This window comes from Gracilinanus agilis, chromosome 4, assembly GCF_016433145.1.
Source record: "Gracilinanus agilis isolate LMUSP501 chromosome 4, AgileGrace, whole genome shotgun sequence".
In the NCBI taxonomy this organism is placed as follows: domain Eukaryota; kingdom Metazoa; phylum Chordata; class Mammalia; order Didelphimorphia; family Didelphidae; genus Gracilinanus; species Gracilinanus agilis.
The window spans coordinates 439,762,428-439,778,375 of NC_058133.1; positions in this window are offsets into that span (position 1 = coordinate 439,762,428).

Sequence of the window (15,948 nt, forward strand, 5' to 3'; positions counted from 1 at the left end):
CACATTCTATGTTCCAGTCCAACTAGTCTATTTGCCATTGCCTGAACTCAGTCTCCCATCTCCCACCTCCAGGCTTACCTTTGCCTTAGAATTATTAGCTTCTTTTGAGCCTTAGGTGATGTATTTCCTCCTCCATGAAACCTCTCTGTCTTCCTGGAATTTAGTCCTCTCTCCTTCCTCCTTAGATTGTCTTCTGTTTAATTTCTTTAAAAAATTTTTTTATTCAAAGATATTTTATTTTCCCAATACATGTCATAACAATTTTCAACATACATTTCTCAAAATTATAAGACCCAAATTGTCTTCCTTCCTCCCTTGCCTCCCCCCCTCTCAGAGATGGTAAGTGATTTGATCTGGATTATACAAGTACTATTGTGCAAAACATACTTCCATATTGGCCAGTGTTGTAAGAGAATACACATATAAAACCAAAACCCCAAAATAAAACTATAAATAAACTAATCTGAAAGATGCTTTGATCTGCATCTGCCTCCAACAGTTCTTTCTCTGGAGGGAGATAACAGTCTTTATCATAAGTCCTCCAGAATTGTCCCAGATCATTGTATATACAGCTGAGAAAGTCTTTACACTTGATCATGGTACCAAATTGCTGTTATGTTCTCCTGGTACTGCTTATTTCACTCTGCATCAGTCCATGAAGGTCTTGCCAGTTCTTTCTGAAATCATCCTGTCTATATTCCTTACAGGAAAATTAGTATTCCATCATATACCATGATTTGTCATCCATTCCCCAATTGATGGACATCCCTCAATTTCCAATTTTTTGCCACCATAAAAAGAACAGCTATAAAACATTTTTATACAAGTTGGTCCTTTCCCCCACTTTTTTTATTATCTCTTTGGGACACAGACCCAGTAGTGATATTACAAGATCAAAGGGTATCACAGTTTGACAGCCCTTTGGGCATAGTTCCTAAATGCCTCCCAGAATGGTTGGATCATTTCACAGATTGTCCTATGGTTCACCCATCAGTATAAGCATTGTTTTTCTCACTAAATTCCAAAATCTTTGAGGGGAAGAACTGTTTCATTTTTGTCTTTGCTTTTTCAAGTCAAATTGAACAAACATTTATTAAGCCCTAATTACATGCCAGACACTATAGTAAGGGCAGGGAATACAAATGCAAGCAGAAAAGACTTTGCCCTCAAGGAGCTTCCATTCTAGTTCGGGAAGACAATTTATAAAAGGAAGCCTTTAGGGGTGGGAAAGATGGATACCTGGTTAGGGGTAGGGTGGAGGAGTTCTATAGTCAGAAGGGCATCCTGAAGAAGAATGAAGATATGGTTGGGCTATTTATCCTCCTTAAAGTAGAGATTCTGGGAGGAATCATCCAATCAGAGGGAGGGGTTGTATCACTAATATAAAAAGTAGTCCAGGGGAAACTAGGTGGCTCAGTAGATAAAGAGCCAGACCTAGAGATGGGAGGTCCTGGGTTCAAGTTTGGATTCAGCCATGTCCTACTTGTGTGACCCTGGGCAAGTCACTTAACCCCAATTGCCTAACTCTTGCCACTCTTCTGCCTTGGAACTGATACTCAGTGTTGATTCTAAGTCAGAAAGTAAGGATTAAAAAGAAATAAAAGTAGTCCAGAGATGCTTCTAGGTTGTGAAAGTCCTATGGGAGGGGAACGGCTAGGTGACTCAGTGGCTAGAAAGCCAGACTTGGAGATAGGAAGAACTGGGTTCAAATCTGGCCTTAGATACTTCCTAGCTGTGTGACCTTGGGCAAGTCACTTAACCCCCATTGCCTAGCCCTTCTTCTTCTTCTCCCTCGGAACCAATACACAGTATTAATTCTAAAATGGAAGGTAAGAGTTTATAAAATTAAAAAAAAAAAAAGGTCATATGGAGAGTCAGGAGAAACCTGAAGAGGCAAACACAGGCCTGGGTACATAATAGATGCTTAATAAATTTTGGTTGAATTGAATTTTTTTGTTGAGTACTATAGAATAGTACTTCTATAGAAGGTCAAGCCAAGTAGGAATTCCATGGAATAAAGTTTCACAGGGGAAGTCATTCCAGGAGAGCTGAGAGATGCTCAAGAAAGAAATTCATAAGACACAAAAGAGAAATCTGAAGAAATACTGGATGCATGGAGAACTTGACTCTTAAGACTGGGTCTGGCCCAGTTTATCCCTGGTTAGGTATTGGATGGAATGAGACACTCAGATCATTCAACAGTTAACATAAGGAGGTTGCCTTAGCCATCCCTGAAAAGAAGGTTCATTAAAGGCATTCCAGCACTCTCCTTGGGTAAAACACAGCCCCTCTCTTCTTCATTGGGAAACCAGTCTGGTCAACAGGGCAAGATGGGGCAATATTCTTGGTCTTGGGATGTGGGTCCAGATTCCATGGAGCCTTTTTTATGCCCTTAGCTGACTAGGAAGCCCCATTAGTACAGTCAAAGGCTACCAGAGGAGCTGTGTTGAGTAGGAAGAATTCAAAACTTAGTCCCTGGGGCCAATCTAGTCCTGGGGACAGCTTTGTCAACTTCCAGAGGAAAAACTAACCTAACCCAGGTTTCACAGGGAGAGGGTGCTCTACCCCATCATCCAACTTGCTTTTAGCCAGGAAGCATATAGAAGACTGAAGCAAGAACAGGTAATAGTGGAGAGAGATAAGAACATGTCATGGTTCTATAAAAATAGTGCTTGGAGAACCAGAGCTTAGAATGTGCTGAGGTAGACGAGGGAAGCTAAGAACATTTTTTTTCTCCCAAAGCTAAATTGGGAAGAAAAGGAACAAAGAGTGGGAGCTTGTTTTCAAGTAGGGGAACCTGACAACCAACAACAGTCAGGCAAAATGCTGAATTCCTGTTTTCTCTATCCAAAAGAATGGATGGCTTTCACAATGGAAACAAAACAAAAATGGAGAACAGGGAATGGATACCTAAGAGAAGTAAAGAGGAAGTAAAAGATAGCTTCAAGTCACTTGAGCCAAATAAACACTATTCTTGGGTCCTGAAAGGACCGGGAGCTTTGCTTGCTAACAATGCATGCCTCATTCTGCACCCTTGGTCCTCCACTTCCCTACTGGGAGAAGGGAATTATTTATATTGCTCTCCATTGGGTTTGTAGCTGAAATAAAAAATGTTTGGATTTTCACCTGACTCACAGGATCACATGATCTTAGAATTAGAAGAGATCTCAGAGAATGTCAACATTACAAATAATATTTAAAAGATTGTGGAAGATGAGACCTCTCGCTCACACAGTTGGAGAAAGGGAAATGTTCTGATTTTTCACAGAAGAGAAACAGAACAGAGTTAGCAAACTAAACCAATGAACTCAATTTCCATTTCTAGAGAAATTCTAGAATGGATGAAGATGGCTGATGGATATTTAGATAAGGCATCAAAAAGGTTGCAAGATTTCATCAAGAACAGATTATGTCAAACTAATTTTTTAAACCCTTATCTTCTGTCTTAAAATCAGTGCTAAGCATTGATTCCAAAGCAGAAGAGCCTAAGGTAAGTGACTTGCCAAGGGTCACGTATCCATGAAATGTCTGGGGTGAGATTTGAAACCAGGTCCTGTGAACTCCAGGCCTTGGGCTGAATTCACTGTGTTACTTACCTACTCCCCAGATTAATTTTTTAATTAACCTTATAGGAGCTTAATAAATGGTTGTTGATAGATTCAATCAATTCTCATATAGCATTTAACCAAATAGTTTCTTATTTGTGATACTCTCCAGTTTATCAATGTCTTTCTTAACAAGTCCTTTCCAGAACTGAACTCAATGCGATCTGACCTGGATAAAGCACAATGAGATTATCATCTCCTTATTCCTGGAAATTTTTCCTTTCTTAATGAATCCTAAAATCACTTTAGGATTGTAGGCTGCCATGTTACACTATTGACTGATAGTATACAGTTTACTAAAATAAAGAGATATTTTCCAGGGAGATTCTTACCTAGTTATGCTTCTCCATTCAGCTAGTTGTTGAAGTGGACAGAACATGGAGTTTGAAGTCAAGAAGATGAGTTCAGATTCTGTTTCAGATATTGACTAGCTAGGCAAATCACTTAATCTCTGTTTGGTTCACTTTCTTCATCTGTAAAATGGGAATGATAATAGCACCTACCTTCTAGGGTGGTTTGGAGAATCAAATAAGATATCTGGAAAGCCTTTAGCACAGTTCCAGGAAGATTGTAGGTACTTTAATAAATCCTTGTTCTTGATCCAATCATTGTGGAAGGCAACTTGGAATTATGCCCAAAGGGCTATAAAAGAATGCATACCTTTTGATCTAGTAATATCATTTCTAAGATTGTATCCCAAAGAGATTTTGTTTAAATGGGAAAGAGCCTGTTTGTACAAAAATATTTATATTTATAGTTGCTCTTTTTGTGGTGGCAAAGAATTGGAGACTAAAGGGATGTCCCTCACTTGGGGAATGACTAAATTGGTATAAAATGACTACAAATGGTATATGATGGTGACAGAATACTATTGTGCTATAAGAAATGATGAACAGGATGATTTCATAAGGAGTTGAAAAGACCTTTATGAACTGACACAGAGTGAAATGAGCAGAACCAGGAAACATTGTACACATTAACTGAAACATTATGGGATGATCAAATGTGATAGACTTTACTACTAACAGTAATACAATGATCCAGGACAGTCCTTAGGGACTTGGGACAAAGAATGCTTTTCATCTTCAGAGATGTTGGAGTAGAAATGCAGGTGGAAGCACATGATTTATCATTTGTGTATATGGGTATATGTTTGGGGGTTTGGGTTTTGTAAGATTATTCACTTACAAAAATAAATGATATGGACACAAATTCTTTTTCTCTTATGAAGTTTGGTTGTTGTTTTAGTCCAAGTGTAAGACTTTATTAAAGCCTTAAAGACATTTAATTTCCTCTTATTAGTTTTGGTTCACTGCTCTGGGTCTTTTGGAAGTCTCGACTTTATTATTCAAAGAATCACTCTTCTCAGCTTTTTTGTCATCTGAAGATTGTATAAATATGCAATTTTTGCCCTTATCCAAGCCATTGATATTAATGATAAATGGTACAAGATGAATAGTACAAGATCTCTGGGGCATCCTACTAGAGATTTTCCTCTACACTCATTGTTGTTATATCCTTTCATCACTGGTTTGTATTGAAATTAATAAATTATAGTTCATGGAATGTAAGCATTCTCTTTTTTTATTATTTAATTTAGCCAGCTCAAGAATTATTTGTGTACATATTTGAGCCCCCTTTTATAGATGTGAGCTACTTGAGAGATTTTTTTTTTGTATTCCTAACCCTTACTAGGAAATATAATAATTAATATATAAAAGATAATTTTTATTCATAGCACTTACAATAAAAATAAATATGTTAAATAATAGATTATATATGATAAATGTTTGTTATTGATAAAATTATCATTTATTTATTAGGAAGTGAGAGTAGAGGAGAAGGGAAGACTAAATGGGAAAGGGAAGAATTGCATAGGTATACATTTTTTTTAAACCCTCACCTTCTATCTTGGAATCAATACTATGTATTGGTTCCAAGGCAGAAGAATGGTAGGAACTAGGCAATGGGTGGTTAAGTGACTTGTCCAAGATCACACAGCTAGGAAGTATATGAGGCAAATTTGAACCTAGGACCTCCCATCTCTAGCTTTCAATCTGTTGAGCCATCTAGCTGCCCCTACAGGTATAAATTTCCAGGTTACTTTCATTCTCTACTGCTAAATTGATCCAAAAATACCATCTAATTAATATTTAAGATAATATCATGCATTTTAAACATAGCTATCACTTTCTAGTGCCCTGCTCTCACAGAACCCTGTCTTAATACATAAGAAGTGTATTCAAACAAAACAAATACACAGGCTTAATAAGGTATGCCTCATTCTGCACCTATGGTCCCCCACCTCTATGTTGAGAGAAGGGAGTTATTTATATTATTCTGCTTTGGGTGTGCAGCTGAAATTAATACAGTATTTTGAATTTCACCTGACTCAAAAGATCACATAAACTCAATATTGGGAGAGATTGTCTTTACATTACATGAAAAGGAGGAGGGGAAGGAAAGCCTTGTCTGTTTGCCATTGCTGCTCATCATACAAAGGGAGTATCAGAAGATATATGTTAAGGGCTTTATAAAGCTTAAAGTGCTTTATAAGCACAAGATATTATTATTGTCTTTATTATAGAATCCCCCCAAAACCATGTCCCATTTTTACCTCTCCCCATACCCAGCCTAACCACAGACCCTTGCTCCAGCTTCTCTTCATTTCCTCTGATCCAGCCACCCTCTCCAAAGAAAGATCCTTGCATGGGAGTGATCAGGAGTGCTTTTGTCTTCTGCATTGAGCAGAATTCCCTAAACTGGGCAGAGGAGAGAATAAGCTATTATAAAGAGTCAAGGAAAGGAGCTAAGGAGAAATTCACACATTGCATCCAAATTAGAACTCAGAATCCCTAAAGAAAATAGTTCTAAAAGGCAGAAAGAATGGGATGATAAACTAGAGCTAGAAGGGACCTTAGAGATCATTTCATGTGCCCCATTCCCTCCCTCTAACATTCTTAATAATGCGAAGGGGTCTACATACTGCCCAAGGCTGCTAGGTGGAACAATGGATGGAGCACTGGACCTGGAGTCAGGAAGGCCCCAGCCATCTTCTGACCAGGGTCTGGATAAGCTGGATAACCGGTCGCCAGAAAATATGAGTAGAGCTAGAAATACAGATACAGACAGAAAAGGAACCAATATAGACAAGGATATGGATATAGGCATGGCTATTGATAACCTAGATGTAGATATCTAGATGTAAATATAGCTAAATACAGATATATAAGGAAAGTTATATATAGTTAAATTCAGATATATAAATAAGGTTACATACAAATGTAGTTAAATACAGATATAGATAGATATATAGATGCGGAGAGAGACATGGGTGGGTAGCTATAGCATATAGACATATATATGTAGATAATATAGAGATATCTCCCTATACCCTTCACTTATTCCTAATTCTACTCTCTGGGAAATAATGGAATAAATCTAAACCATTTTTCATGTAATAATTCTTTGAATGGGGCAGCTAGGTGATTCAGTGGCTAGATGGCTAGTCCTCAAGATCAGGGTCTTAGGTTCAAATCTGATCACTGATACTTTCTAACTGGGTGACCCTGGGCAAGTCACTTAACCCCCATTGCCCAACCCTTGCTATTCTTCTGCCTTGGAAACGATGCTCAGTATCAATTCTAAGATGGGAAGGTAAGGGTTAAAAAAAAGACAGTTGTTATGTTCTTCCCTCCACTATTTTTCTTTTCTCTGCTCCTATAATGGCACCATCCCATGGAATGTTTACCAGGCACTTCATCATTCTGATCGTCCTCTTCTGGATGTGCTCAAGCTTATCTATGTCTTTAGTGATGTGATATCCTGGAAAGTAATCCATGTGTCAAATCATCCTCATCAGTTAAGAGCATAGGCTTTGCCGGGTCACTCAGCTATTTGTCATCACCAATCACATTCAATGTCCTATTCCCAACACCACAGGGCACTCTGTAGTATCATCCTATTTTCTTCTGCCTCTCTCTGGCTGAGAACTAGCTGCCACTCACCCCTTGGCTATCCATCTTTGTGTGTGTTACTTTTCTCCACTTTTTGTTTTTTTATCAGGCAATCAGAGGCTAAGTGACTTGCCCAAGGTCACAGAGCTAGGAAATATCTGATTCTGGATTTGAATTCAGATCTTTAAAAAAATTTTTTTAATTAGAATATTTTTCCATGATCTTTCCCACCCTTTTCCCCTTCCTCCTCCTGGAGCTCACATGCAATTCCACTAGGTTATACATGTATCATTTTTCAAAACCTATTTCTGTATTATTCATATTTGCAATAGAGTGATCTTTTAAAGCCAAAACCCCAATCATATCTTCATCAAACTATATGATCAGGCAGTTGTTTTTCTTCTCTGTTTCTGCTCCCACAGTTCTTTCTTTGGATGTGAATAGCGTTCTTTCTCCATAAGACCCTCAGAATTGCCCTGGGTCATTGCATTGCTACTAGTAGCAAAGTCCATTATTACATTAGATCATACAACAATGTTTCACTTTCTGGGTACAATGTTCTTCTGGTTCTGCTCCTTTTGCTCTGCATCAATTCCTTAAGGTCTTTGCAGTTCACATGGAATTCCTGCATTTCTTTATTCCTTTGAGCACAATAATATTCCATCACCAACAGATACCACAAGTTGTTCAGCCATTCCCCAATCGAGGGACACCACCTTATTTTCCAATTTTTTGCCACCACAAAGAGTGCGACTATTAATATTTTTGTACAAGTCTTTTTTCCTTATTTTCTCTTTGGGGTGCAAACCCAGCCATGGTATAGTTGGATCAAAGGACAAGCAGTCTTTTAAAGTCCTTTGGACATATGAATTCAGATCTTCTTGACTCCAGGCTCAGTGCTTTATTTTTTTTAAAAACCTTACCTTCATCTTAGAATCAATACTAATTATTGGTTTCAAGGCAAGAGAGCAATAAGGGCTAGGCAATGGGGGTTAAGTGACTTACTTAGGGTCACATAGCTATGTCCAACACCACATTTGAGCCTAGGACCTCCCATCTCCAGGCCTAGTTCTTTATCCACTGAGCCACCTAGCTCCACAGTGCTCTTAACTACTCAGCCCCAGCTGCCTCTTTTTCTCCTGTTACTTCATGGTGTTAATTAGCTCATTATTCAAAATGCAAGATCAAGAGCTGGTAGGGACCTCAGATACCATGATATCCAACCTCTTCGTTTGAAGGTGAAAAAACTGAAGCCTAGGTAAGTTAAATGACTTGCTCAAGGTCATACATGGGGCAAGAAAAGCAAGGCTTTGAACTCAGATCCTTTGACTCAAGAGCCAGTATTATTTCAGCAATGTGAATTATTCAATCAGATAATGACTAGGCTCTTCACTCAGACCCCAATGCATCTCAGTTACAACTTCCTCTTGTACATAATTCTTTAATTAAACCATTAGTATTATACCCTGTTATAACAATTAGCTCCTTTTGTGCCTGAAGGGCCATTATATGGCCCCTCAGGTCCATGAAGTTCTCTCTTCCACTGCTTTATGGAGCTGAGATTAGATGAAAAAGTTAGGAACACATTCACAATTGCTCTGAACTTCCACCTAGGAAAATTCTCAATATTTAAGCAATGGCTCCCTGTCTTATTATCTATGTGTGTGCGTGTGTGTCTGTCTGTGTGTGTGTGTGTGTGTGTGTGGAGAGAGAGAGAGAGAGAGAGAGAGAGAGAGAGAGAGAGAGAGAGAGAGAGAGAGAATTAATCCCTGGTCTCTTGATGGATGGATGAGGATAGATGGATGGATGGATGAGGCAAAAATTCAGTTTGTCCATAGAAGCATTTGGATTAAAGAGGCAGCGAAGTATATTAACATGCCTATTGATAGACTCTAGGAGGAGAAGCTGGGGAAAGTGCAGACTTCTCTGGAAATTTCCCTCTGGTGATGTTAGCTTACATCTTCTGCTCTGAGATGCCCTTCTCTGCCAAAGGTCTTTCTGGTCCAGATCAAAATGTCCCTCTATCTTCCTCTCCACTACCAGCCTCTCTCTCAATTCAAAATTTTTCTCAGCTTTAAGCTTTTATTTTGTCTTCATTTCCTCATCTCCATAAGGTGGCACTGGTTGACCAGTTGCCAACAAGGGGTGGGTAAGACACTCCCCGCACCCTTGCCCCTTTTGCTTCCAGTCCTGTCCTTACAGCTCTTATCTAGGGAACCAGCTCCTATGGAGAAAGGGCCAGCTATTCCCATTAATTGCCAACCAACTGGCACTCACAAGGCAAGAAAGCCAGTCTAGCTGACACATCAAGGCGCACCCAGAGGGAGGGACAGGCAACAGCAGCGTGTACAACATAAATCACTGGGAATGATCAGCAATACACAGGGAGATGGCATGGAAACAAGGGATGGGATGGGGAAGGGAGGTAACGGGAAGAAGATGGAGAAATGGAGAAACACCACCACTCACATCACCAGGGATTAGAGTTGGGAGCACCTTTACCACCACAACCTTTCAGACTCTGATGGAGACAGCTTAGACCCTGAACCTAAGAGCCTTGGGAAGAACAATTCATTTCATTCCTCTTCAAGTCCGTGGTGGAAGCTCCCTCCAGCCTTGGAATTCAGACATTGGAAGTACCTGGCACCCTTGGGGCCTCTCCCTGAGGCTGGATGACTCCTATCAGAACCTCCATTTAAAGATGGTGCCCAGGCCAGTCAGATCTTCATTCCTTTGGATTCACTCCCAGGCTTTCTCATGCCCCAGTGCTAGGTTCTGTCCTCAATAGCACATCCACTACCCACTTCACCTTCCTTTTGCATTGTCTTAGCCTATTAGAACATTAAGCTCTTGAAGGCAGAGACTGTCTTTCTGCTTGTATTTTATGTTCAAATTGCATTGTTCTGATTCTTCTGACTGCCCCCTTTCCCTTTATAAATAGCCAGTGTAAAGGGGCAATAGCAGGAAGTAGGTTTGCCAGGGGGACCCTGGAAGTCACATACAAAACATCCCAAAGATCAAAGGAGCATAATTTACAAATTGTATTCTATTCTAGAACCAAAATTCATATCATGGCAACATATGCTGGATCAGCAGAAGCCATCTAGGTGCTCCTCTAGGACCACCTGGTCCTCTGATATGTAAATCCCAGACAAATCCTAGCCCCCCACAGCTCCAGACCAGCAGAATGTCAAAAAGTGCTGATAACTTTGGTTTGAGGTGGACGTGTTGACTTCAGAGTTTTACTGATCACTTGAGACAATTTGGATATGTTAATGAACTCCCAAGGTGGCACAGATAAGAATCTCTTCCCCTCCCCCCAAAAAACTATTAAAAAATAGGTCTAAGCTCTTGTCCCTCATTAAAAAATTTTAACCCTTATCTTTAGTTTCAGAATCAATACTGTGTATTGGTTCCAAAGCAGAAGAGTGGTAAGGGCTAGGCAGTGGGGGTAAGTGACTTGCCCAGGATCACACAGCTAGACAGTGGTCTGACATCAGATTTGAACCCAGGTTCTCCCATTTCTGGGCCTGGCTCTCAGTCTACCGAGCCACCTAGTCAACCACCCCACTCCCAACATTTTTCCATTTCCATTTGTGTCCATGCCGCCTAGTGCTCCTAACCTCTAATCCATGTTTACATGAGTGATATTGTTTCTCCATTTCTCCATCTTCTTCACATTAGCTCCCTTCCCCATCCCATCCCCTGTTCCCATGCTATCTCCCTGTATATCCCAGTTGTTGCTCATCTATCTCTATACCCCTTGTGGTTATGAAAGTGTGATGACCTTCCCCATTTCCAACTGCCTGATCTTTCCCAGTGGGTACCCCCAAAACCAGGTCTGTCCCCATTTCATAGTCCTATAAGTTATCCATTCATATTTGGGTTTGTAGCACCTAGCATAGTGCCCAGTGGTGTCATTTTATCAGTGGAAATGATGAGGCATTATATCTGCTTTGTCACTATACCTCAAAACCATGAAACTTTCCATGTGTGGACTTCCATATTGGAATTCGAGCTCCTAGAGATGAGGAATGACTTACCTTTCTGCTTGCATGCTCAATACAGTGCTTTGGACATAAACATTTAATAAATTTTTTCTTCATTCATTCATTCATTTCTTGATTCATTTATTCAAGAAACCCACCTCCTAGGGGTTGCGTAGGGGCTGACCCCTAAAACTTGAGAGCTCTTATCTCCATTTCGAGTCCCGATGTGCCAGTTTGAGTGAGGATTGGGGTAAGAGCATGAATATGTACTCTATGTACAGCCCTAGTCCTTGGTGATACCTAGAACTGCAATTTGATTAAGTATTTGATTCAAATTTGAATCAAAAATTTGATCAAAATGCTGTATTTTTGAAGACTTGTTTTCACCCAAACCATATTAAAATTTCAAACTGCCCAGAACTAAGGGCAAGTCTTTGGGGGCACAACTTTAGAGATCTCCCTCCAAGTTGACATTAATACACTAGTTAAACTTTGGAGCTCTCCATCTCATCCACAAACAAAGAATGAGGGAACTTCTCAAACAAACATTTTGCTAAAAGTATACTAGATCTACAGAATTTCCTTGATGGGGGAAGTTAGCATTATATATTGATATACAACTATGGGGCAGCTAGGTAGCTCAGTGGGTAGAGCCAGGTCTAGAGATGGGAGTTCCCATGTTCAAATCTGGCTTTAGACACTTCTAGCTGTCTATTCCTAGGTAAGTCACTTAAGCCCAATTGCCTAGCCCTTGCCACTCTTCCCTTAGAGCTGATACTAAGCCAGAAGGTAAGGGTTTAAAAAAATGGAAGCCTTAGAGTAAAATGACCATACACAATCCCTCATAGTATTTATGATGAGAGGAACTCTTGGCATAGTCTAATGTACATTCCAGATTATGGGGTTCAGAGAAAATACAGGTAGGATCCAATGGACTCAACTCTAAGTATGCAAGAGATGAGCTCTAAAGAATGAAATTCTCAAGTTTGGAGAATTGTGGGACAGAGATACATGGGCAGAATGTGGATGCTTTGCTATGGGATAGGGGGAAGCTTCTTGTGGTATGATGGCCAGGGGAAGTCTGCAGGCTGACTTGATCTGATAGTGCCCTATTTCAGCTAATTATTTTTGCTAACTAGATGTTAACTTCAGCTGTACATAGGATGCTGAAGAAAAATAAGAGCTGTCCCTGCTCAGCATCCTGGGAAAAAGTATCAGCTGCCCTATCCTAGGCATAGTTCTATACAACTCCACAAACCAAGGAATTTAATTTATTATTTATTATATATAATATAAAATATATCATTACAAATGAATAATTATTTTGTGATTAAAATACAATATTTTAATTATAAAACACATGGTGTTTTATATATACCATATATATTAATATAATATATAATAACAACTACATATTATACATACCATATAATAATAAATTCTTGATTTAAATTAAAAATCTTATGGGCAGTAACCATCATATAATTCTTTTGTATCCTACAATGGCTCCAAACTACAGCACACTACAGGGATGTCAAAAATATTTTTAAGTGGCAAGCAAGAGAGAGCCTGCACTTACCTAGGAGGTAAACATTGAAATGAGGCCAATCTTTCTACCCCTCTGTTCTTTCCCTGAACCATGTGTTTGATAAAACTAAACAAAACCCAGAACTCTTTAGTTATACTAAAAATATTATTTTCTCCAGTCTAAAGGGCATTTCCCTGCAGGAAGGCTGGTGGAACAAAAACTAAGGCTTCCCTCTTACTTAAATGAACAAAGGGTGATAACTCAACTTTAGTCTGGTTTAGAGCCTGGCTTTCTCCATCCTTTGAAGTAACTGGTCCAAGAGAGAAGTGCCCTCTGCTGTTCATGCCACCGTATTGCCACTGCTGGAAGTCTTTTCTTCCAGTCCATGAGAGGAGTTGTCAAGGAAGGAATTAAGTACGGTTATGACTATTGTTCTGGAATGTTAACACAAAACTGTATTTCAGTGTATTTTTTTTTTTAATTTATGTTTCCTCTGTTACCTCAGATTGTCTTGGGTTAGAGACATGCATGTGGGAATGGGCCAGGGCTATGCCAGTGAGACCGTTTTCTCCAGAAAAACTTGGATTAAAGAGTGATGTGAAATGGTTCCTGGCAGACATGTGCCCAAAACAACTGGATGGTATTCGTATCTTTTGACAGTCTTCACCAGACCTGCACTGGCCGGCCTCTTCCCTATTCTATAGTGACCTCGGGGGAATCGAGGCCTCTACAGGAGAAAATGCTGATCTTGTCTTGCTGAATCTTTACTGTGGATCTCACTCATGGGCTGCTGAAGGAAATTGGAGAAAACCTCGAAATCGTGTTCACTGGAGCTGCTACAAACTTGTTAAACATCATCTCGTCTACTCTTGGGGCAGGGAGGTGACAGATTCACTTTTCATTGGTCTTGGTGGCTTTTCCAAATCTTTCCCTTTAACTCCTCTTGGCTCCCCCTTTTTACCCCCTCAGCTGAAGGCCTCAACTCTTACTTTCCTGAAAAAAAAAAAAAAAGGTCATTTAATCAGAGTCCCCTCTTCCTTCTCTTCTACTCCCTCCACCAAAGCCCTTCTGTTGCTGTGTTGTCTTTTTTTAAAAAACCATACATTGTCTTAGAATCAGTTCTAAGACAGAAGAGTGACCAGGGCTAGGCGATCAGGGTTAAGTGACTTGCCCAGGGTTGCATAGCTCATCAGCATCTAAGGTCACCATGAACCCAGGAGCTCCTGTCTCCAGGCTTGGCACTGCGCTACCTTGCTGCCCAGTTATCTTTCTATGTTTGCATCTCCAGTAGAGACCCTCATCCTCCTCTGGCCCAGGCAGTTTTCATAACCTTTTGAGCAGTCGTTTCTCTCCACACTTAGCTGACAAAGGGCAGAGATAGCCACACTGAGTCAGCAAGCATTTATTAAACACCTATGAGGGGTTGGATACCGCTATGCACCAGTGAGTCTAAGACAGGCAAAACCCAGCCCCTGCTCTTGTGGGAGAAACACACCGAGTACGTAGCAGGGGCTCGTCTCAATAATGGGAGGCTCAAATTCTGTTCAACCCAGAAGTAAGAATTTTATTTGAGGAGGTTAAAGTTGGTGAAATAAGCCTAATAGCTAGTGGAAAAGTCTGGGGGCTATTCAGGTAGCCCTGGGACTGAGGGATAAGCCCAGGGCTGGCAGAGTAGCCTCTCTGGAGCCAATGGACTAGCAGCCCTCCAGGTGTGGAGTGGCTGGCCTATTTATTAGGGTCTTAAGAGCTTGTCATCTCCAGTTCTAGAGAAGTTTTCTCCTTTCCTCTGACTCCTGGAAAATGAGCCCAACCAGATTCAGGTGGAGCTGTGCTTTGGGGTTTGACACATTCTTCACAGGGAATAAGGAGCGTACACAGGTTTAGGGAATTCCCTGGAATGCCAGAGCCCCCATGGTCCACCTTGTCATCATTCGTCAATGTGGGAGGTCTCTCTTGCCTTCTGGAATGAGAACAAGGGAGGGTGGGGGGAGGTCCCATACATTGGAGGACCACTGTAGGTAATTATGTCATCCAAATCTGAAACAATAAAAGTAACTAGTAAAACAGGAACAAAGCTGATGCCCAGAGTAGAACATTACAGAACAGAATGGGTAGCTGATCAAGAACACAGATTTTTTGGTTCCTGCTTGACTAATGCTAACTGGTGAGAAACACAAGATTTCCAAGTATGAGGGTCCCGGTCCTATTACTGCCCCTCACCATCCGCCCTGTACCCCCATCACTCTTAAGCTCAGTCTAATGGGGGAAGACAACACAAATAACAATGGGCAATGCACGTATGTAAATTGGGCATAATCAACACAGGGAAAATCACCAGCCTTCTCCTAGATGAGTTTGGAGGGATTTTTTTGTTTAGGGCAGTTAGGTGGCACAGTGGGTGCCCAGAACACTCATGTTCACAAGTTCAAATCTGGCCTCAGACACTAGTTGGGGCATTTAACTGCCTCAGTTTCCTCATTTGTTAAATGAGGTGGAGAAGGAAATGGCAAACCACTCTAGTATTTTTGCCAAGAAAACCCCAAAATGAGGTCATGAAGAGTCATACACGAATGAACAAAGGTGAGACTTTGGTTGAGACCTGCTGGAAGACAGGGAAGGTCACCCCCCTACTCAATAATCTCCAGGATCAAACACAAAACCCCATTGGGCATTCAAAGCCCCTCACAACCTGGCTCCTTCCTATCTTTCCAGCAGTATTCTTACTCTTTATATGCTCATAATTTAGGGACATCGGTCATATGCCCATACTGGAACACACTTTCCCTTCTCACCCCCCCATAGCTGCCTTTAAAACACACCCTGAATCCCTACAAGTCTTCTCTCCCATGTTCCCTCTGAAAATGACCATC